General features: G+C 46.5%; 1 non-coding gene across 1 annotated transcript; it reads left to right on the forward strand.

Annotated features, from left to right (window-relative positions):
* The first annotated feature begins 14,890 nt into the window (after positions 1 to 14,890).
* Positions 14,891 to 17,133, forward strand: LOC100579949. Its single transcript, XR_004030373.1, has 3 exons — positions 14,891 to 15,246; positions 15,670 to 15,776; positions 16,513 to 17,133. It is a non-coding gene; the product is annotated as an uncharacterized LOC100579949 (transcript).
* The last annotated feature ends 7,052 nt before the right edge of the window (positions 17,134 to 24,185 follow it).

Consider the following 24,185-nt stretch of genomic DNA (forward strand, 5'->3'; position numbering starts at 1 on the left):
CTGGCTGTGGTACATGCTCAGGGCTGACCCTTACCAGGGCGCTGTTAAGTATACCTCAGATTGGCGCCCTGACCACGTCTAACTGCACCCTCCCAGCCGTGGGCAAATCACATCCCAAGGTCGGCAATTGCCTGTTCTTTTACAGTCAAACACTCCTCCCTCCCTACCCCCAACACTTGCTTCCTAGAAACTCTCCTGGATGGGATTTAAAAACGGCTCCTGGACAGGGCTTCCCCTTGAGTGGCAGGTCTGGTCAGTGCCACATAGCAAATCACACCGGCTGCACTCCCTTTCCATAGAGGCACGGCCAGCCCCCATGGAAACCAAGTCTTTCTCTGCCTGGCAGCCTTAGCCTGAGCCTCCACCTCTTCCCCTGGGGTCAGATATCAAGGCACTGTGCCTGGCAAAATTCAAGGGACAGATCCACCAGCATTCTTTGTGGCCACTCTTCAGTGTGAGTTCATAGGGGACACACTCCTCTCTCCCAGCAAGGAGTACCAAAAATGCCCTGCCATTTCAAGACATTTCTCCAGAAAAGTCTTTTTTCTTTTCCAGACTTCCAACATTTTTAGACCATTCATATCAGTGCTGAACTAAGGTTCACAAAATTGGTATTAATGGCTGCCTCCTTTCTAAGTCAAGTTCCTTACTTTAAAAGATAGGAGGAATTTTCCATCTATTTTTCTTTCTTGGCTTGTTAAACCACAATGAAAACAAAATAAGAAACCTTTTTGAATATCTTGTTATGCATGACATGTATATAAAGAGCTTGAGCTTTATCTTGGTAACAGGGAGGGATTGTTACACTTGTTTAATAGTCTTCAGTGTGTTAACAAGGGCATGAACCCTGATCCAACAGGCATATTCTTGATGCCCTCTGTTACTTCCCCTACTCCAACCCCTCCCAGCAACCACCCCTAAGAGGAAAGGATGAGTTTCTGGTTGTCAGCTCCCCGAATGCTGCCCTCAGATAAGGGGCAGTATTAATGAAATCAAATTAGACTGTGATAAGGAAGGGAAGTGGAGGCTCGGACACAGCATGCCACAGTCTAAGCCCCCAGCATATTACCTTTCTTTCTTCTCTTTATTACCTTCAGCTCAGTTGGGTCAGGCCCATGATTCATCTACAGCTGGGGTGAAGGTACAGAAACAGGTTGGGGTTTAGGTGAAGTGAGGAAGTAGTGGGCATACTTTGGACCTTCAGATCCTTCATGCTTTTGTCACAGCTTCCTCATCTGCCCCCTATATGTTCTCTGGATGTACCTTCTCTGTCAAATCACATTTCATGTCCCTTTCTAGGAACCAAGGAATAAAGTTGCCCCAGGCACTGCCCTTTAGGGAAAGAAAGTGGCCTGGCATGGCCGACAGCACCACCACCTTCACGTCTGTGCTTCTTCCTCCATCTGTCCGGGAGCCTCCCTTTTTAGGCCTCTGCCATCAAATCACATTTCCATGCATTACTTTTTTCCCTGCTGCATCTTTAGTTTTCTTTTTCTGTGTTGCTCTCTTTTTTTGGTCATCATATCTTTACATTGCCTTTCTAGACATCTGAAAAAATTTACTTCTCTGTCTCCCTATTTCCTTCTTCCTAGTTTGTCTGCTTGCCTCTTATTTTGTTCATCTAATATAATTTTTAGACAGAAAGGGATGATTGGAGCCTGAATGGCCAAAGGGACTGAAGACAAAGCTCTGATTTTTTTTTTTTTTACCTTGCCCAAATTCCTATCCTAAGGGGTCTGGGGAGTCATGCTCTGTAAGCCATAAATCTCATCAGATGGGTTTTATTTGACCCTGTATATCGTGACTTACTTTCCAATTTGACTCTGGCGTAACAAGGAAGAAAATCAAAGTATTTTACCCCAAAATAGATTTTCCTGCTATACCTTGAAATTGCCCTGCGAAGTCTCTTGTGGGAAAAAATCCACATTCTATAGAGAATCCCCTTTCCCCTTTGTTTTCCTTCCTTTCTTTCAAGATCCAGGAGATAATCAACTAAGAGCCAGGCACCCTTTTAGGTCTGAGAAAAAACATTTTACAATCTGCTCTCTATCTCTGAAGTCTGCTACCTGCAAGATTCCTCTGCACAATAAAACTTGGTCTCCACGATCCTTTACCTTAACCTGAACATTCCTTTCCATTGATCCCAGGTCTTCAGATAAACTCAACCAATTGTCAACCAGAAAATATTTAAATTTACCTATAGCCTAGAAGCCCCTGCTTTGAGTTGTCCCGACTTTCTAAACCAAACCAATGTATTTCTTAAATGTATTTGATTGATGTCTTATGCCTCCTTAAAAATATATAAAACCCAGCTGTACCCTGACCACGTTGGTCACATGTTCTCAGGACCTCCGGAGGGCTGTGTCATGGGCCATGGTTACTCCTATTTGGTTCAGAATAAGTCTCTTCAACTATTTTACGGAGTTTGGCCATTTTTGTCAACAGGGCAATGTGAGAATAGAAGGAAAGGGACAGGGCACCGTTTTGCCACCCTAGAGGGTGGTTGGTTCAACCAGGATCACCCTGCCTTCGAAAACCATGTGGAAATCTCAGTTTCCCACTTTCTCAGATGCCCCAGCCTCTGCCTCTACCACTGCCATCACTTGCCATGAGAAGAATGACATCTAAAGGGGAGTTCCCTGTTCATCATGCTGACCATCTGGCTCTTTATTCTCCAACTGAGAATAGAAAGAAGTTACCCACTGTCACCTTCTCGAACCCCACTGTGATTTGCAAATTCCCATAGGATGACTCCTTAAAGGACACTCTGCTCCCTGACTGCCTCCAGCCTCCTTTCCCGCAGTCTGCCCTTCCCTTCTCAACAGTGACATTCTCAGTGGGGGAAAATAAATTCTCAATTGAATTTGAGTTCTCAACACTACCAGGAGTTCAATATAAGATAAAGCTCAATAAGTATTTGCCAAGTAAAGTGATTTTCATCAATGAATTTAGATAAAGAGTTCTCAAGTGTTTTCATGTATCTATTAAGTAAGTCAGCAGAAAGCCAACTAAAGCATGAAGGAAGGGTAAGAAAATCTGAAGACAAAGGAGAGAAACAAGTAGATGAGCACTGGGACTGGTGTTTTTTTTTTAGGACATGAACCCTAAAGCTAGAGCAGTTTCTCTGAAAAGTCTGAGACTGCTGTGGGTTTTCTACAGCTCTGTGCCTGCACTGCTCTGGGCCCTACAAAGGAACGTGTCTCCTCCTAAAATAAACTGATCAAGACCAATTCCAGGTCCCAGCTGAAGGAAAATCTGGGCCCAGCTTTTACACTTGGTCCTAGGGCTTTGACCTGAATTGTGATGCAGGTTTTTTGTGGTTCCCCTCTCTCTCACCCATATCTTGTCATCAAGAAACCCGGTTCAAGCTACAATTGAAGCCCCTCTGAAGTTGAGTTTACCATCAAACAGTAGTTTAGTGAAATTCCCGAGAAAGCAGGTATCTTTGTATGATTTACTCAGTAGATGTTTACTGAAAAGGGAAGAAGGTTGCATTCCAGGCTTTATGGTGGATGATGGCAAAGCAAACATAACAAGCTTCTATTGTGAAGAGCTCTTCTTTGTGGCCATTGTATCAAGGCTAAAAAGTCAAGGAGAAACAGTCCCCAGCACTTCAGTGCTCTTCTTTTGAAGACTTGGTGAATACAGCAAAGCATCTTCTAACTTCAACTGTCTCCCCTCCCTCCTGCTGCCACTGGAAGAGGTTCTGTTGGGATGAGCACAGAGGTTTGGCTCTCCGCTCCAGAGCACAGGATTAGGACCTCACACCAGGCCAAAGGCCAGTGATTGCAAATGAAGCAAGCACCTCACTCCCTCACTGTACTAAGGTGAGACAAGTTCCTGAGTTCAAGAGCACTTCACTGGATGGTGTCTACTGGACACCAGACACCTCCTCCTGCCTTAAGTAGGGCAAGGGGCAATGATGGGGACCTAGGCCTTGGATAGCATCCAAATGCATCTGAAGCACCATCAGCTCTGAGTTAGAATAGCTTATTTCAAAAGCTGAAGAGAGAAATTTTCTGGGGATATTTCAGGCCCCAAGCGATTCATCCGACCATATTTTTTACTCCTTTGCTTCCATGTGTACCAGGAACCTGCCTGGGGGTAGGGTTTGTGATGATTGTGGGGCACATTTCAGCCTTTTGGGTATCTTTCTGGCCTCCACACTAAAGGCCAGAACCCCTTCTCTCTTCCCTGTATCTTTCAATGCTTCCCTCATTTGCCTTTTCTTTGCATTCCCTCATCCTGCTGCTTTCTGAGCGCTTTCCTCTATGGTTTTGTCTTTGTGCAGGAGCTGTGAATGTGTGGGGAGAAGCATGAGCATGCTAGGGACAGATGGTGGGCTCACTGGGACAGAATATTATGGCTAGAGTCCTGCTTCTGCCCTTTGCCCTCTCTGAATCCCTCCAGGTCTGTGACATGGACACCTCTGTTTCTGCCTTCTGCTGGCATTCTCTATCTGTTGCTTGCCTCCAATCCCCTCATCACTGCTCTGCACTCTGGATTTTCTCCTAGGGGAAGCAACCAGTTCTTTTGTTATTTTTCTGCTGCTGTCACTCTTTGTTATTTTATTTCTATGTCTTGTTCTTTTTACGTATCTCTTTGTATCTTTCTATATAGCTATCTCTCTCCCTACCTTGCAGATTCTCTTTCCCTAGTAGGGACATTGTGGCTCATCCATTTGACTTTTTCTTTCATAGGAAGAACAGGACACTGGGATGGCTACGGCGGGGTTAGAAGGCAGGGGTGGAGTTGGACATCAGCAAGCAGCTTCCGGGTTGGGGGACCTGGTGCCCTGGAGGTGGTGTTTCATTCCTCGGGTCCGTTCTGGCCTTGCCTTTTCCTTGATCACTCTTTTTTCACTTTTCCAGTAGCCACCATTTGGTTAACAGACATGAAACCAAACCTTCTGACACTCGCCCCACCGGCTTTCTGTCTTCTTCTAGCTGGGAACTCTGATAGTGGGGTTTCCCTCTCCAACTGTGGACCCCATTATTAGAATCACGTCCAGAAAGCCTGACTCAGTCCAGGGAGTATCTACTCTGTCAGCAAGCTTCTTCCCAGGAACTTCTTAAGCCCAACCCCAGCTACTCACAGACTAGAGGCTTCAAGGATTTTTTCCATTTGCCATCCAAGAAATTGACTCCCTATGTTATTTTACAAACTCAACGTCACCTCTAATGTCTTGGAAGCTTCTGGACGCGATTTTACAAGATTGCTTTTTAGAGGAAAAGACATGGTTTCTCATTCATTTTTGAATCCCCAAGACTTATTAGAGTATATGCCTTGCACTTGAGCTTCCATGGATGTGTTCTGAATAATATTAATATATTAATGTCCAGTTCCTAAGGTGTTTTATGGATATGAGTGACAATGCAATATCCAAGAGTCCTGGGGGCAGAAATGGTAAAGAATCCAGGATGTAAAGGTCTGGACAAGAGTGGGGAGAGAACAGAAAAATAAATCCATGAGTTCTAGAAGGAATTGGGTATTAGCTTGTCAGGTAAGGCATAGCTTCAGTGTGTCAGAACATCTGCAACGGAGGAATCCTAATAGATCTCAGGCAAGTGGAAATCAGTGAATTAGTGGTGGCAGGAATTCCCAGACCATACTTGCCCAAGCAGGTGTAGCCAAAACTACAGATCAAGACAAGTCCTTTGAGCCCTTAATGAAAAAAATAAAAGATACATATTAAATTTATAGATTAAAAAAATGCTTGTGAAAAAGAACAGAGTCCGCAAATGCTCATTTCAAAACAGGCATTCTCATTTGCAACACAAAGTCCTATTAGTAAAGAGATGTGGGTTTCCCAGGGAACTCAGGGCTCAGCATGAGTAAAGTCTCCTGACACAAGAATCAGTCCAAAGGAGTCGTCTGGGAATGAATTGGGAGTGATCAAAGCCAAGAAACAGGAAGATGGGGAGTAATCCCAAGGAAAGAGAATAATGAGATAAAAGGGTGATGACTGGTTCAGACCACCAGAGCAAGGCACTCTTATTTTTTTTGGAGACGGACTCTCACTCTGTCACCCAGGCTGGAGTGCAGTGGCGCAATCTCAGCTCACTGCAACCTCCACCTCCCAGGTTCAAGCAACTCCCCTGCCTCAGCCTCCCGAGTAGCTGGGACTATAGGCGCACGCTGCCACGCCCAGCAATCTCTCTCTCTATATATGTATATATGTATATATGTGTATATATGTATATATATGTGTATGTATATGTATATATATGTGTGTATATATATATATATGTGTGTGTGTGTATATATATATATATATTTTTTTTTTTTTCATATTTTAGTAGAGACAGGGTTTCACCATGTTGCCCAGTCTGGTACTGAACTCCTGAGCTCAAGCAATCTGCCCACCTTGGCCTCCCAATGTGCTAGGCAACGCATTCTTAACAGCCAAATTTTGCCTTGTCTTTCTAAAAGAAGCTCTAATAATAGGTCATTTGATAATTTCCTATAGCATAAAAATGAGGTTATGCTCAAGCTTTTGATGGAAAGCCATTCTTCCTCCTACCTTGGGGCAGGCAGTTCACTCTCCTTCCTGTATGGATATACATCCCTTCCAGGAGTGAAAAAAACTCAAAGTTTGGCCCTGATTGTTATTGTTCTTCCTGGGGTCAATAGGGCCCCTTTAGTTTTGGGAGTGCCTATTTTGAAGGGAGAGTTTGCGGGCTTGGCTCAATCTAAATTCTCTTCAATGCCGAATCTGGGATACGGCCTGGCTTAGAACCAGATAGGGATGAAGACCTCAAGGGAAAAGCCTGGAGGATGGAAGTCTAGTAGCTGGCCTCACAAGGACTTGAATTCCTTTAACCACTAGCCTCTCCCCTAACCACAGCCCTCTCTCTGCCCCATGCCCTTGCCTCCTTTGGCAAAACGCCCTCTTTTCCTTTCCTCTCCTCTTTGGCAGCCTTATCGAAGCTCATTCTACATGGAGTTCCTCTCCCTCAGAAACTTATGCTGAGGATCAGAAGGGGGAACAGGCAAGTCAGACAGTGATTTGTTTCCAAGTGCCTCTGACCATCTTTCATTTCCATCACAGTTCTGATGGAACTGTGGTCTTTCATTTACATCACAGTTCTCTTTCCAGAGCAAGACTGGACCAAGGTATGCATTCCTGGACAAAGGTTCCTGGATCCCCATGCCCTTGACCCAGCTCTGACTCCCAAGACCCCACATCCCCCTTCTCTTCCCTTTCCCTCCCCTTTCTTCCCCTCCTGTCCTCTCCCTTCGCCTAGCCTCCCCTGCACTCCATGTCTGTTTTCTTCAGGACTCTTCTGCTCTTCTCTGCTCTTGCTTTCCATACTTTGCCTTGCTGCAGGACATCCTGCATATCCTGCAATAGCAGGATGCAGGATGCGTCTGTGTTGGTCTACGTTAAAAATTTTAATTGTCTACAGCATGACAAAATAGGTACCATGAAGAAAGAAAGGGCCAATGGACGTTCCAGGGAGGGCAAAGCAACCTCCTTCACCGGATCTATTGTTTGAGTTTAACCTCATTAGCCAGATTGTTCTCATTGCCGCCTTCCTTCCTTCCTGGAAGGCTCCACAGACAGGAAAGGGATGGTCCATGAGGGACGAATTCCTGACCCATCGCTTCCCTTCTCTTGGTTTTCTACTCTCCACCTGGAAATAGCAAAGAGTTCCTGATCCAAGCACTGTATTTCAGTCACCCAAGACCACAATCTTGGAAACGTCTGCGCCCCCAGGGAGTGAGAGCCTGTTTCATTGCCATGTGCTACTCTGAGGACAGGCCAAATATCTCCAAAGGCATTTCGATTAAAGAGATTGCCAGGCCTTGCAGTCTTTTACTATGGCTGCTTTGATGACTCTAGGGTTCTCTCCTAGGCATCAGGGCATAGGGGACATTATATTGCATTTAACATGGGACCACAGGATTACACACTTGATTGTATGCTCCCTTCAGACTGGGAGCTTACTGCAGGCAGAAGGTTCTCACAGGGCAAGGATGCAGATCCTTCTCTAACTTAGCAGATTCATCAGTGAGATGTGTGGGCTATCCTAGAGGAATAAGTCTCTCAAAGTTAGCTGGAGTCAAAGGCCACTGATGAAGGAAAAGCCTGTCAGAACCAGACTAGTCCTGGGCCCTAGACTATAGGTTAGGGTGTCTTGCTTATGTAATTATTGTGATTTGGACACTCCTGGGAAGTCTTCTGCTTCCCTGAATTCCCATTTGCAGGCTTAGCACTTTAGGTTGTTCTCCTTCTAAGAGAGTATTGCCTGGGACCCGCTTAGAAGGTTTCTCAAGGCTGCCTGGGCTTTGGAAGGGAATAAAGTGAGAAACATTCTGGGTTGGTCTTTTGCAGAAGTCAGGAAATCACCTGACCATGAATAACTACCCACTTTCTGAAAAGTAGCCAGCCCCTGACCCTGCATCTTTTTCATTTTGTTAAGAAATGTCCACTACTAAGCTTAAACTTTCTTTGGGGAAGAAACTCATCCACATGCCTTCGCCTTTCTGCTTTTGAGAAAGTTTAAGGCTTTTTGGAAAGGAGAGACCAGATAAGAGGAGGAAGGACTAAAGGGTAGAAAGAGGGAGACTTCCCAAACAAGCACAGAACTGTCCACCAGGCCTATCCAGGCTGGAGGTGAGCTGTGACCAAAGCTGTCCAGAGCCTGCAGGGCAGGGCTGTGGGTCCCCGGCTGCCAAGGGGCAGCTAATGAGGGCAGCAGCAGGAATTGGGTCTCTAAAGGCCGAGCACTCTTCTCAGGTACCCCGGGTGCCGCCACCACCCTCCATCTGCATATTTCCTCCACAAAGAATCCCTACAGATGGGGCCTAGGTTCACCTAACCTCGCGGCTTCGGGAATTGCTTGACTCAGATGATAGTAGCAGTGTCACGCCCAGCCAGGCCTCTGCTCTAGTGTTTCTTTCTCTCTTCTCTTCAGTCTTCTTAGTTAATTTGGGCCCTACACCTGGCCAGAAGGTAGCAAGACAATTGGTAGCCAAGGAGATGAGCCACTCTAGATAAGGCAAGTAACTTACATCTCTGAATCACAGAGAATACTGGTGGTTCTGTCCCAGGAGAGACCTGTCTATCCCTTGTCCTTCCTCCACTGAAAATCTCTAATGACTCAATTTCTGTCTCTTTAAACCACGAAATTCAGAGGAATCTGACTCTTCCCCTGGAAGACAGCCAGCCGAAGGCTCACTATGCCCAACGATTTCATATTTTGGTCTCTGTACTTCTCTTTTCTCCCCCTGTGGCTGAGGCTCTCTGCCACTCTGGGTGCCTTGTTTCCACCTTTACTGTCTCTAATTTTGTCTCTGATCATATCTTCCCCACCACTATTTTTGTTCTCTCTCTTTCTCAGGGGACTTTATCTCCCTCTGTCTCAGTCCACAAATATAACCCCAGAACCTCTGTCTCTGTCTCTCCAGGGTCCTGAGGTCTCTAGGCATTTGAGTCAGACGAAAATGCCCTCCTTTGGCATTCCTTGTTTGTAAAGAATGTGTTGGGGCTCCACAAAGAGTGACAGCAGAGAGGGTTCTGGCCACGTCACTCCTCTCCATCCTCAAAGCTGAAGGGAGGACACCTTCTCTCCTACCCATGCCATATCTAAAAAATTGCAATGAAACACATGCATTACAAAATTTACCATTTAATCATACCCCAAAACTGGCTTTCTAATCACAAAGAAGTAACATGTGAATGATACCCTTGAATGATACTGTAGCTCCGCCCCAACTCCTCTTGGCCCCCTTCAAGAGCCCCCGAGACTCCACTTGGCCATCATCTGGGCTGTCTCATCTTCTTAAGAGCAGCCCCCCACCCTCTGCCCTTCAATTGAGAACACAAAAGGAGGCAGCTTCCAGACACAAGCCCCTACAGCACTGACCTCCCCAAAACCTGGATCTTGGGGGCTTCCCTGCTCTCCCTCCCCTAGTCCTGTGCTAGTCGCGGGAAGCATCTGATGCTTGTTCCTGATAAGCCTGTATGACACCCTCAGAACCCTTAAGAGATGGAGTTTCCAGAATTTCAGGGCACGCTCCACATTGGACATCTAGCCCCGAAGATTTCTCCTGGTCCTCAAAATGCCAGTATGGCATAAAGGCAGACAATGGGATTTCAGTCACTCAAAGCAGCATCTCCTTTAAGACCATGAGACCTTGATGGGCAGAGGCCTGCTCACTCCTTGCCACGCCTAAAATATTTTCTAATTAAAGTTGTTTTCTAGTGACATTTTAGCTACCTTTACAATCTAAAGTTATTTTAGTTCCCTATGAGGTACAATAGAGAGACAGGCTATGGGGGCTTGATATCTGAAGTCTAAGGAAGGCCCCAGTGAGCATCACCAATACCCCCCCTCCTCATGAGGGCCGTATCTTTCCCCAGGATGCAGTGAGCAACCTGAAGTTAGGGACTATGTGCCACTCACTATTTTACGTCTCGCATGAAGCCCAAGTTAATAGCTGTTCAGTGAACAATACATGAGTGAATGGAGACATGACTGTGGAGAGTGGTGGCATGAGAAAGGAAAAGAAAGCAGGCCAGCACTGCTTGTTTCGGTGCCATGTACTCAGGCAAGTCATGAGTGGCAACTTCTGTGAGACTTTGCCTTGGGGTCCAAGACGACCTGAAAGTGGCAGGTCACTCACGGGTCAAATACTCAAAGCAGCTGATCCAGAGCAAACCACCTTGGGAGCCAAGCGGAAGAGCAGCCCTCAACCTAACCTCATGGAGCAGGCTGCTGCTGCTTGCCTCTGGAATTGTAATCCCAGCACTGGGATTTGATCATTTTTCAGGCACCCAGATCTCATCCTGAGACCCCCCCTTTTACAGCTACAACTGCCACAGGGGAGCCTGGACCATCTCTCAGCTCTGGTCTCTTTGGAGGGTCCTTTCATAGGCAGAGCTCTCTGGGCAAGAGGAGCTGGGGATCCTCACTCCACTTGAGGTCCTCTGGGCCCAGGACCAGCCCGCCTCCCTATCCGTGGGGTCTAGGGGTGCAGAGAGGGCCGTGTGGTGGCACTGACTCTCAATGGCAGGGCTTCCTGGGGACTGGCTTCAGGTGCATATCACGCAACTGCTTATCCATGTAGTTTCTGGGCACAGAGGAGCCCAGTCCCTCCCCAGATGAAGGGCCACTCCTTTCCCAGCCCACCCGCCGGAGGCTGAGCTAGGGTCCCTTGCGTCCTCCTCATAACTGAACTTCCCAGGGCTGCCTGAGTGCCAGGGAAGGGTGAGGGGGATCCAGCACCCATGTCCCCACCCCTCAGCCCCCAACAGTCCTTTCTCTCCTTGACATCAATTATGCAGCCACGTTCCTCTCAGTGGGAAACAGACTGTAGTTAAGATGCAGATCTTTTTGAAAGAAAAAAGAGAAAAGGTATGGGGCTGTGAGCATCTTCTCCTCAGAGTCAACTGTGCCCAGTCAGGCAGGGCAGCTGCTGGAGGGGCTCCTTTGACAGTAGTGGGAAGCTCCAAGAAGCCTTCCCAGAGACACCTGGATAGGGCTGGAAGGTGGGAGAGAGGCTCAAAAACACGTGCCCTGTTGCCCGTACGGGCTTGGGACTGGCCCAGGACAGGGGCCAGTTGTCAGGCACTACTCGTAAACTAGGGATGAGCTTTGCCCCAAGGGAAGTGGGCACCTGGGGCGCCCTCAGCCCATGGCTTCCTGACTTGGCCACTTCTGTTTCTCTTCATCTGCATTCTATCCCCAAGAGAGGCATGTCCCCAGAGTTAGGGGCAGAGGGAGGAAGCACAGACCACATCCCTGAAGCCTTCAGGCTCAACCCTCTTTGGGCGAGGTCCAGCCAGTCACCTCTTCCTGCGCTGTTAGCCTTGTCCTGACCTCACTCTGACTCTGGTATCCTAAGGGACACTCTCTTCTTCCTCTCCTCTCCTTCCTTCTTTTCTTGACACAATGAGGTTTTTCATCCTGACTCTTTGCTCTGCTCTTGCTGTGCTCTCTTTCTTCAGATATAATCTCAGCATTTACTTTTCTATTTCTGCCCGTCTGTCTCTCCTGAGTTGGGAGTCCTGTGGGTATTTAAGGCTGATCAAATAGCCCTCTGTTTGGATGCACTCCCCAGCAGTGATAGCCCAATACAGGGGCAGCAGGGAGCAGGCAGGCTGTCACTCCAGCTGAGTCATCTTCCTCCTTTCTCCTCCCCAGGCCCGGATTTCTGGTGGCAAGGAAGCACCACCTTGGTGATACTCCAGTGTCACTCCACCTCTTCGTGGCCCCCTCCAGGAATCCCCTCCCCCGCCCCAGCCAAGACTCCATTAACCATCATCTGGGCTGTCCCCATCTTCTTGGTACCTGCCCCTGGGCCTTTGCCCTTCAAATGGGGACACCAAGGACGCAGCTTCCAGCCACAAGCCCAGCCCTTGTAGCACTGACATTCCCAAAATCTGGATCCTGGGGGCTTCCCTGTTCCCCCTCCCCAAGTCCTGTGCTGGTCTGAGGAAACCTCTGAACCATGTCCCTTATAAGTCCATATGGCCATAAGAACCCCTTCAAACCTGAGGTCTCCAGCATTTGGGGGCATTTTCAATGGCTGTCTTGGAGACCGTTCCCACTGTATCCTAACTTGCCCCGTAGTTTTCTTTTCCCCGACATCGGTGCTGCTCAAGGGAAGGACCCCGATTAATAGGTGCGAGTATGTTTTAGTTTTAAACTATAAATTCCCAAGTAGGCAAAGAACTTCTGGTTTCCAACTTTCTATCTGCCTGGTGAGAGGCAACAAATATTATTATTGACTCCCCTGGAGGATTTTTTGATATTAACTTCCTCCCAGTAGCTGTATTTACCCATGAGAGCAGGGACTAAAGGGTGTGTCTACCTGAGCCATCTGCCTGCATCCTGTATTTCTCTCTTCATTCTCAGCATGTCATTCTGCCCTTTCTCACTACCCAGGAAGGTACTTGAATGCAGGAACTTTGTCTCATTCAATTTTGTATCCCCTCTGCCCAGCAAACCTCCACAAATATTTCATAAAGCAATGAGCTTACAGATGGGTGAATTCCTGAACAAATATCAGACGAGAGTGGCAATAGGGAAATGCAAAGGGAAGTGAGTAGTATGGTGTCCTGGCCAGGATGCCAGGATACCTGGCAGTTGGGTCTGTTGTACTCTGATTTACCTAGAAAGGTTTTAATGACCTTCCCCACAAAATCCTTTTCTGCTGGCTCTCTACATGTGTGAGCATGATCCAACAGCAACACCACAGTTAGATGCTCCAGAGCCCTGCCTGAAGAGAAATCCTACATCCATCTCCTCTTGCTTAGTAGAGGAGCACTGAGCAATGTGGGGAGCCATTTATTTCCGTCCTCGGGATCACACTTCTTCCCCAGATGTCTGATTCTGGTTTTCATCTGCAGTGATGGCCATCTTCTCCCAGGGCACTGGGCCCTGAGATAGCAGAGCTGGCCAGCGGGAGGACTATGTGAGGGCTTCTCTGGGTCCAAAGAGAGTTCCCCCACCCCCTGGGGTTGGAGGAAGGAAAAGTGGAGGTGCTTTTGCTAGGGTTTTGGGAGCAGCCTCACGGGGGCTCTTGTGGAGGGGGGCATGCCTTGGCACCCCCCTCTCCTGGCCGTTCTGTGCTGTACCCACAAGGCTTCAAGCGGCCTCCCCAGAGGAGGCAGCCCAATCTCCTCCACCTGGGAGCCATTTCTGAGTCTCCCTCACACCTGAGCTTCCCTGGACAGGCGACCTCGGCTAGAGTCTGAAGAGTGGGAAGACCTCAAGCCTGTCCCCTTCCCCTAGGCTAATGTACTGGATGCTCAGCCTCCACCACTATGGGGGTGTTTCCCGGCCATTCAGCTGATCACTGTTAAGCTATCATTTCTCTCTGGAAAGGATGCCCAGACCCCATCCCTCTACTCCACCTTCTTGGGTTCCATTCCCTTGTTTCTGGGGCAATGCTTTTGGGAGGGTTGGAGGGAGACAGGATGAGGGGAAAGGAGAAGAACACTTTGGGCTTTCTGTCCTCCTGTCCTTCCTTAGCTGGCCCCCTTCACTCCCTGTCTCCTGCCTTTGACTGGAACGAGAAGAAAACAATTTGCACGTCCCAGGTCCACCCTGCCAACCTGACTGGTCCAGTAAGCTGTTTCTTCTGCATTTCAGCCCTGGTTCCTGATTACTTCCCCCAGGTCTCCACCATTCCACCCTCAGCTTCCTCCTCCTTGCCACCCAGTTCTTCTTGGCTTCCCATCACTTCCCCTCTCTTTCACCTCCTGTCCCTATCTCGCCAAATGCTCTCTCCTGTCAGTGGTTCTACATGATCTCTGTAACTTTTTCCTTCCCTCATTTTGCCCTCACAATTTCTCACATTTTGTCCTCACAATTTCTCCTTTCCTCCTGTGTATTTGTCTCTTGATGACTCATTTTCCTTTCAGAGAAACTGAGGCTCAGATAGGTCGGGGTGATGGCCTACATGGGAGAGCAGGACTTAGTAGACAAGGCCTTGCATCCTTGCAGCCCTGCCTTCCGTCTCGTCCCTCTTCCCTTTTGTCTTGGTCAGCTGCCCAAAGGCTCCAGCTCTGCATCCAGCAGGGGAGCCCCTTGAGGGGTTCCAGAGTCCACCACTGCACACCCATCACCTTCACCCACTGCCTTGCTGTAGCAAACCTGCAGCCACCCTGTATATTGTATATGTATACTTATCTATTTGTATATAGATATATAATTTCAAGACCCTACTAAAGGAGGAAGCCTCACTGCTATGCAGCCTGACAGGTTATCAAGTGGGTCTCTTTGAATCCCTTTTCACTTCTAGGAGCGTTGGGAACCATGAGGTGCCCCGCTGCAGACCCCAGAGCTGCTGCCTTCCCCAGGTGTGCAGGAAGTTTGTAGGAGACGGGGACCCTTGGCTGCCCAAGCTGCCACCCCTCCCCCACCCGCCCAGTGGCAGTTGCATCCGTTGGGGCTTCTGGGGCAGCCCACAGGGTTCCGAGCATGTGCTGGCAGTTGCTCTTTAGAGCACCCACTTCACTTCTCCCATGTAGTTCCTGAGTGCACGACTCTCCTGAAGAAGGGGCTTCTAAAAGGCCAGCCCATGCATCTTGTTCAGACCAGGCTGCTCCATCCCCGCTAAGCCCAGCAATCCATTTGGGTGTCTTTCCGGGATCATTGTCCTTAGTGGCCGCCTAGGCCTCGGGGAAGGAAGGGCATGAGGATTGGCCCCAGCTGGGATGTCAGGGGCCCAGGAAAACTCCTGCCTCTACCAAGAAATTGCCCCCTCTTTTCAGAGGCTGCCTTGTCCTAGGTATCTGATGTCCCGCCCTTGCAGTTTCCAAATCCAGATGTAGGTCTGGCTCCTATTAGGCTACCATTTCTTTGTGGGAAGACAGTTATGAAATTGCAGCATTGCTAAGTCTCTTAATGTGAATTGTCAGAGCCCCTTCAGACCAGTGGCTGGGGCTGGGCATGAGAGGCAGGTGGTAAGGGAAAGAGGGGCAGCCCCTGTGCACTTGGGCAGGCTGGAAGGGTTGGAGAAAGGAGCTGAAAACCCCCCAGATTTATTTCCCAAATGGGCTTGAAGAGATCCCAGCCCTGAGGCGCCTCCCACTCAAGCCAAAGACGAGCTTTTCCCAAAATCCAAGTCCATGAGGCTGGGCCACAAGGCTCTCACTCAATGTGGGCTCCTGATGCTGAGGGGACATCCTGACACCCGTGTTCTCTCCTGCAGAACCTCGTCGTGACATTTCTCAGAAGCCATGACATGTCCCTGCAGCTGGAGGCCTTTCAAGGGTGGCCCAGGAGGCCTCAAGGGCCTGGTGTGGCCTGCAAATGAAGGTAAGTAGGTGGCAGGGCTGAGTCTGTGCCTCAAAAGCCAACACTCCAGTTTCTTGACTGCCTCCCTTCTCCATTTCCTGAACCTGGATGGGTGCTGCCAGGGATGGTGGGAGGGATGAGACAGAGGACCCCGTTCATTTGTTAGGAGATCCAGAGTTCAGCCTCTCCAGTGCCTTGGCTGCCCCCTTCCTCACTCCCAAGTGCTGCTCGTGCATATTTACTCATTGCTCCCGTTTCCTGAGACGGTGCCTGTTCTCCTTTAAGAAGTGTAAACCAGAGGAGCCTCTTCGGTGATAGCTCAAAGCATAGTCAGCTGCCCACTACTGAGCCTCCTCCCTTCCTGCAGCCTCTGCCCTCTCCAAGCTCACTCTGGCCTTTCTTATCCTGGGTACCCTCCTGTCCTTTGTCTCTATGTTTGCCTTTGATTGAAACTTCTCTCCTGTTGTCCCTTTGGAATGGCAGCATCATTCTGCAGCTTCTCGGTCAGCATGGGTTACAGGTTTGTGATGACAGCAATGCATGCTGTCCCCAGAGTGGCTGGATGGGCCTTGGACAATCACTCACGTACCCAAATGTGTTCTGCAGATAATCTTTCCTCTGTGTATACGAAGAGAGAACGTTTAGGGAGCACTGTTCTCCTTCTCACCCATTCTCTCTGTTTTCCTGTCCGTCATCTGGGATGTCTTTCTCTGTGTGCCATTCTGCCTCTAATTATCCTCTTTTTCTTTGTTTACAGAGAACAGCTGTTCTCAAGGAAGGATCCAAAGGGTTCAAAGGCGAAGGGTGCCATCTGCTTCCCCACTGATTCAGAAGATAAAGAGGAGAAGTGTCCTGTTTCACCCATATTGCTGGTCCTGATTTTTCAATAGTGTCCCTACCCTGAAGCTCTTCCATTGGCCATCATGGAGTTAGCTAACAGCCCAGGGAACTGGTCTCTTTTCTTTTTCCCCTTACCACCTGGAACTCAACTGGAAAGGGCAATCAGATGGCTCTATAGCAGACACCACCACCTGGTCTTTGAAGTTTCTGTCCTACCAGTGCCACAGCTCCCTCTCCCACTTCTGAATTTCCTCCAAGAGAGACCATCCTCAGCAGCCTAGTATGTTATGCTGGTCCTGGAATGCTGTATTCTGGATGTCTACTCAAGGCCAAACTCCAATATTGCCTTTTTTTTTTTTCCCTATTCAAGGCCAGGGCTAGGCTCTCTTCATTGTCTCCATTTCTCTTTCTCTAGAGCTCCTAGAGGGCAAGACACTGTTTCTCATATATTTCTGGATCCTTGGAGCTTAGCTCAGAGCTTGGCATACATGCCCAGCATGAACTTTTCTGAATAAAATAATTTCAAATGCTGTATACAAGATACTGTTTTTTTGTTTTGTTTTGTTTTTTTCTGAAATTAGAGCTAAAAGCAGCTGAAAACAAGCTTGGGGGCCATCCTGGTGTGCTCAGGGAGAAAAATGAGGGGGATGAGGGCCATGAGACAGGCATGCGTGTGTTCAGAAGGGGATTTAAGGACCAGTGTGCCTACTGGGGCAGAGTTAAGACTCCGCACACACAAGGCTGATCTTGAGGGCACTTCGTGAATTTCAGACTCAGGGTCTATTATAGATCTTGAAGCAACCTATCATGAGTGGTAGTTGTTGCAAAAACACTGGAAAAAAGACAAATTTCATCAGACTGTGATCAAAGAGGAATTTCACTCTCTGCCTAGGTAAGACTCTAGGAATTGTTACGGGAATAGAACTGAGATTTGAAATATTTATCCACCTACTGTGTCTATTCACCTTTATGCTATACTATTCCATTTCCAGAGAGATATATGGGCCAGGTTTCTAGTTACAGATTCAAAAGCTAATATCTTAAAAGCTATTTCTGAATCTCCAACTGCACAAGTTTCCAGGTAAGATTAAAAATGTGAGTGAATTAGCTTCTGCAGTCAAAAATATCCTGGTGCAGGGACATGCACACAAATGTGTGGTTTAAGCTTGTGTGTGCCAGTGTGCTGGATTCAATGCACTCTACACAACTGTGGCCACGATGTTGCTACCCCCATAGAGAGCTGTTGCCTCCCCCACTAGAGATTCTTCACAGTGGTGATGGCCAAACAGAGCATGACGTTGAAAAAGATGTCAACATCAAGACCAGGGAGAGACAAAAAGAACATAGAGATCGATGAGCAGTGACTGACATGGAGGGTCACTGAGGCCTGTGAAGTCTGTGTCTTCCATATCTCCCTGTCTTCCCTATTCTCACTGTCAGTGTTTGGACTGGGACTAACAGCTCTTCTGGAGCCTTCTAAACCTACTCCCCCATCACGCTCCACACTTTCCCCAGATTGCCCTTTCTAGAACTTGCATATGACCAAATGCCATACAAGCTGCAAGCCGCCTGGGACTCTCCACTGCTCCTGCTCACTGCCAGGCCAGTCCTTGTTTTGTCTCCTAATTACCTTCAGGTCCAGCTCGAGTCTTCCCTTTCTTGTAGGAATGATTAGCTTTATGTGTCATTTGGGCTAGACTGTATTCCCTAGTTATTCAATTGAACGTGGATCTACATGTTGCCAAGAGGGTATTTTGCAGATGTGTTTAATGTCTACAATAAGTTGAACTTTGATAAAGATTATCTTGGATAATCTGGGAGGACTTCATCCAATTGAGACAGAGTAGAGATGGGGCTTCCTTCAGCTCATCACCACTAGAGCATTCTTCTATGCATTTCCACTGATCACAAAACGCACATGACTACCTCACTGCTAAGAATTCCAGGAACTGGCCTTAGGAGATAACCAAGGTTGTGGAGTGTCCCACCTTTGGAAAGAATGCTGAACAATTGATTTACGGCCTTGTTGCTGCTGGCCAGACCACCAGGTTGCCCAATATTTAAGGTAACCATAATAACCAGATAATGCCAACTTGCATACTCCACCCCCCACCCCCCACTGGCTTTGCCCAGTCCAGCCTACACACCCTTCCCCTGATGCCAGTTCCCATGCTTGCTTAATAAGAAAGTCCAACTGGCACTTTTCAGAGAGTTGGGGGAATTTCTCTCCCTCTCTCTCTCTTTGCTGCCCTCGTTATATCTGCGCATAAGCTCTAATAAAGTCAAAAAATAAATAAGTCATTTAGGAGTTATATATACCAAGTGCTTGATAAATCCAGACGATGCCTTTTTCAATTTTGCAAATGACAGTTTGCAATCAATTAGGTTTTCCAGAAAATATAGAACCAGTAAGGTAGATAAATGATAGATAGGTAAATGGATAGATGAGATAGATAGATAGATAGATAGATAGATAGATAGATAGATAGATAGATAGATGATAGACGGGGTTTTATTTCAAAGAATTGGCTTACACAGTTGTGGGGTTTGGCTGGGTAAATCTTAAAATTGTGGGACAGGCTGACAGGCTAAAAACTCTAGACAGGAGCCGATGCTGGAGAATTGGGGTAGAATTTCTCTTTCTTCCAAAAAACCTCATTTTTGCTCTTAAGGCCATTCAGCTGAATGTGTTACTAACCAGGGGTTCTTGGACTCTCAATGCAATATCACACTCTCTACATCATACCCTCTAAATTAATATTTGCAGTGATGGCAGAGCAAGCATGGATTTTGTGGGTCTTAGTGTACAAAGTCAGGGGTATCAGAAGTATCAAGTGATTTTCTTTCCACTTCCCTCTGAGCATCTCTGCACTAGAAAGGCAGGACATTTTGTCTCAGTCACAACAGGAGTTGTCCCCTTCTCAGAGGTGTGCAAGGATTTCTGGATCTCAAGGAGCCCTAAAATATTGGAAGGACCCCTCAGGCCATTTGTCTCAGGAGACTGGCATAGTTTCTCCAATGCTTATATTCCAACACACATGGCCCCATGGTGCCTTGGATGCAGAGGTGCTGCTGACTCTCTGTCATGTCTGGGGCTGTCCCTGTGGCCTGGGGTCCAGACTCACTGATGAACCACACAACTTGCCCTCTCTGTGGGCTCCTCACCTCTACCAACACCAAGCTGGCTCCACCTTGCATGTAGGGTTCACTGACATTTTCTGCTTAATTGTCTAGGTGGAGTTTCTTTCTCCTTTAAACCAGTTAAGATAATCCTTTTCTTTCCTTTTTTGGAACAAGGAAGCATCATCTCTTTTAGAAGTTTAAGCTTAAGCTTTTACAAAAGTCAAAAGAGCTACTGATTTTAAGTAGGTCACTGCAACAATCCCTGCAGCAAGAAACCCCAAAGAACCTGAAAGATCAAGCACAAATTGCTTAATAAACTGTGGCCATATACATGATTATTCATCCATCTTCCCACTAAAATATCCCTAAGACATTTTAGAATAATAGCTATAAAGATGGTAGTGAGATCAAGTGAACTTTTCTCTCCACGTATTTACCCATATTTTATACATGTTTTATAATAAACAGATATTGTTTTGGTAATGTGATAAACTATCATAAGAAGAATACAGTCAGAGGTCAAAGGCAAGTGGTAGAGTGCAAAGACTCTACAAATTCCAGCTTTGCTACTTACTTGCTTGATGACTTCTAAACCTCAGTTTACTGAACTGTTAAAGTGAGCTAATACCAAACTTTTGTTTTTTGAATCAAATGAGCCAATGTGTATCAAGTTCTTGGTGTATCCCAGTACCTAGTACATCTTTAGTACATAGTCACAGCTCTTATCCCTGCTGGACTGTGAGTTTGAGGGCAGGACTGGGTCTCTTTTCTCCTTTATCTTCATCATGGAAGATAGTCAAACGTTATTCATTAAATGAATGAATGCAAAGTTTATTTAATCCTAGATCTGTTATTCCAAAAGTTAGATTATTTCTCTGTACTGAACATATTCACCCAAAGTCCCTTTTGGGGTCTGCATGTGTATATGTTTTTTAAACAGACTGGCTTTTTTATGTGTGACAAAATGCCTGGAGAGCGTTTGAACCACAGAAGTGCTTCATGCCACCTGTCATAAGGCCAAACGTATTAGTCCATTCTCACACTGCTAATAAGACATACCCGAGACTGGACAATTTATAAAGAAAAGAGTTTTAATTGACTCACAGTTCAGCATGGCTGAGAGGACTCAGGAAACTTAAAATCATGGTGGAAAGGGAAGGAAACATGTTCTCCTTCACATGGCGGCAGGAGAGAAAAGAAATGAGAAAATGAGTGCCGACAGAAGTGCCAAGACCCTCATAAAACCATCAGATCTCATGAAAACTCACTCACTATCACGAGAACGGCATCAGGGGAACCTCACTCATCACTCATAATTCAATTACTTCCCACCAGGTTCCTCCCAGGACACATGGGGATAATGGGATTACAATTCAAGATGAAACGTGGGTGGGGACACAAAACCAAATCATATCACCAACCACACACATGTTCCACTTATGCCCTTTAGTTTTTATGACTTCCTAATTATCTCAGCACACATATCATACCTCTGTTTATAACTCTGACTCCATGGCAAGGTTACTCACATATTAATCATGGCTTTTCTGCTTGAGATTTGACTTCAGTACTGACGAGGGAATGAGAGATCATAATCGAAAGATTGAAAAGTGACCAAAACCGAAAACACACCACCATCCAGTGTTCCCAAGTCCCACCTGGATGGGCCATTCAGCCTAGAAAAAGCATATGCTCTGCTCTAAATTTTTTGAAAATGTGTATTATTTACCTATTGCTGCATAAGAAGTTAGTACAAATTTAGCAGCTTAAGAAGATAAGATATTTAATACCTCACCGTTACTGTGGAGCAGGAATCTGGGCATGACTTATCTGGGTCCTCTGGCTCAGGGTCTCTGGTGCCACAGTGAAGGTGTTGGCAGGGCTGGAGTACCTTCTGAGACTTGACTGTGAAAGAATCCACCTTCAAACTCGTGTGTCATGGGCAGGATTCACTTCCTTACCAAGGGCTGTTGGCTGGAGGCCACCTTCAGTTCCTTGTCACATGGGCTTCTCCATAAAGAGGCTTACTTCCTCAGAGCCTGCTCAGGGAGAGTCAATAGAGTCTGCAAGCAAAATGAGCAAGAGGAAAGTTACAGCCTCATGTAACGTTATCCCAAAATTAATATCCCATCATCTGTGCCATATTCTAAGGCTTAGAAACAAATCACAGAACCACTCAAGGGGAGGGGATTACATAAAGGCACGAACACCAGGAAGTAGGGATTCTTGAGAAGGTCACCTATGAGCCTACCAACCACAGAGCCCAAAGGGGATGATTTTAAATTTGTGTTTGGTCAAAACCAGTCCATCATAACTCACACTCTGATCATAGCCAAATCATAAGGAAGTGACAAGATCAGCCATAAGTAACCTCATCACCACCTTGTGCTGTGAGAATGTTGCTGAGAATACTGCTCTTGTCACTATTCAGTGCTCCTAGATGAGATTCCATGGAACAACCACTTTGAACTTTACTTTGAAGGGAAAAATTCAACTTCCCTTGAGAACTGGAAGTTTTAATTTTTCTCCTAAGATTAATAACCATGATTCCCTTTTAGCCTAGTTAAGCCTGGAGGCTTAACTATTATAACTGTAACTCTTCTATTTTCTATTTCACATTTGTTTATTGACCCTCGCTCTTCCCTTTCTTGCACATGTTTTATTTTAATTTGTATTTTATAGTCATGTCATTACATATACTCTTATTGGAGGCCACATAAATGGGGTAGGGTATAAATTAAGGGGGACTGAGGTTGGGTGGGTTTCGACCTCAACATTTAGTGTGGTCAACACAGAGTAGAGGTGAATTCCTGAACCTCTGTCTGCACATCGAGTAAAATACCTGAATGTTCTGTATTTTACCTACTCTCATTATAAAGGAGAAGGTATGTTGAAAGTAATTTTTAAAATGTTGTTTAAAATATTTTGAAAAAAATCATCAAAGTGAATTGTAGGTTAAAACTTACGTTTTTGGTTGGTTTAGTTGAAATTGGGTTTTAGAGAAGAGGCAATAACTAGAATCTTTATTTGGACATAAAACATTGGCCAGGCGCGGTGGCTCATGCCTGTAATCTCGGCACTTTGGGAGGCTGAGGCGGGTGGATCACGAGGTCAGGAGATCGAGACCATCCTGGCTAACATGGTGAAACCCCGTCTCTACTAAAAATACAAAAAATTAGCTGGGCATGGTGGCATGTGCCTGTAGTCCCAGCTACTCAGGAGGCTGAGGCAGAAGAATGGCGTGAACCCGGGAGGTGGAGCTTGCAGCGAGCCGAGATTGTGCCACTGCACTCCAGCCTGGGCAACAGAGCGAGACTCCGTCTCAAAAAAAAAAAAAAAAAAAACAAAGCCAGGATCTAAAAAATACAACATTTATTCATCAAAAACTTACTAATGATTTATCAAGGGGCAGACACTAGATGATACAAAGATGAAAGAATGTACAGCCCCTTATGACTTTTGGAGAGATCGTGACAATACACCATGACCTTAGGCTGTCGAGTCTTCAGCTGCAGACACAAGGCACGATGGGATCCTAACAACTACTTAATTTTAGGTTCACAGTTTACAAGGAGTCATCAGAGTCACAGAAGATAAAGATGAGAGATCCTGGTGAATTTCCAGCACAGAGCTCAGGGCATGTACATCTAGTTCCCAGGATTCATAGCCTGAGGGGATCTGTCTGTCCCTCAATTTAGACAATCACTAATGACTAATTGAAGTTCAGCATTTCTTTCTATTATGAATGAAGGCAATGAGCTGCACTAACGTTAGCATTAGCTCTACTTCTTAGCAATAGATATTTTTATATCACTTTATAGATATCCCCAAATATAGTTTATGTTCATCACTACTTCAAATCATAGTAGTAATTAGACCAACTGCCATATCTTGTTATTTAATCCATTAATAAAAAAGCACATATCTTGCCCTATCATATATTGTAATTATATTTTGATAACTGTATTTGAATATAATTGGGTTTCCTCTATAATCCCATCTACTTGCTTTTGCGTAGTTAGAAATGTGATGCAGAGAAAGATGCATAGGGTTTGACTGAGATAACTGATGAGGGAGGGACAAAGTCAGCAAAGCACATTCTGCAAGCAAGACTCTGCCTTCCTTTCACAGAGCTCTGTGGAGGAAAGAGGCAGCTTGGGGAAGCACAGAAGTTTGGAGAGGTTAATTGCTGGTCACTTCTGGGGTTGAATGCAGGTTCTGCTTTATGTCTAGCCCAGGTCTTGACTCAATAAGAGGTTGCATTATCTCCAAAATTTTTATTTGAAAAACATTTCAAGCCAGGTGCAGGAGTGGGTGCAGTGTCATGTGCAGTGGTGCATGCCTGTAGTCCCAGTTATTTAGGAGACTGAGGCAGGAGGATCTTTTGAGCCCAGGAGTTTGAGGCTGTATTGTGCAATGATTGCACTTGTGAACAGCCGCTGCACTCCAGCCTGGGCAACACAGTGA

Source organism: Nomascus leucogenys, chromosome 6 (assembly GCF_006542625.1).
Source record: "Nomascus leucogenys isolate Asia chromosome 6, Asia_NLE_v1, whole genome shotgun sequence".
NCBI classification, from domain to species: Eukaryota; Metazoa; Chordata; class Mammalia; order Primates; family Hylobatidae; genus Nomascus; species Nomascus leucogenys.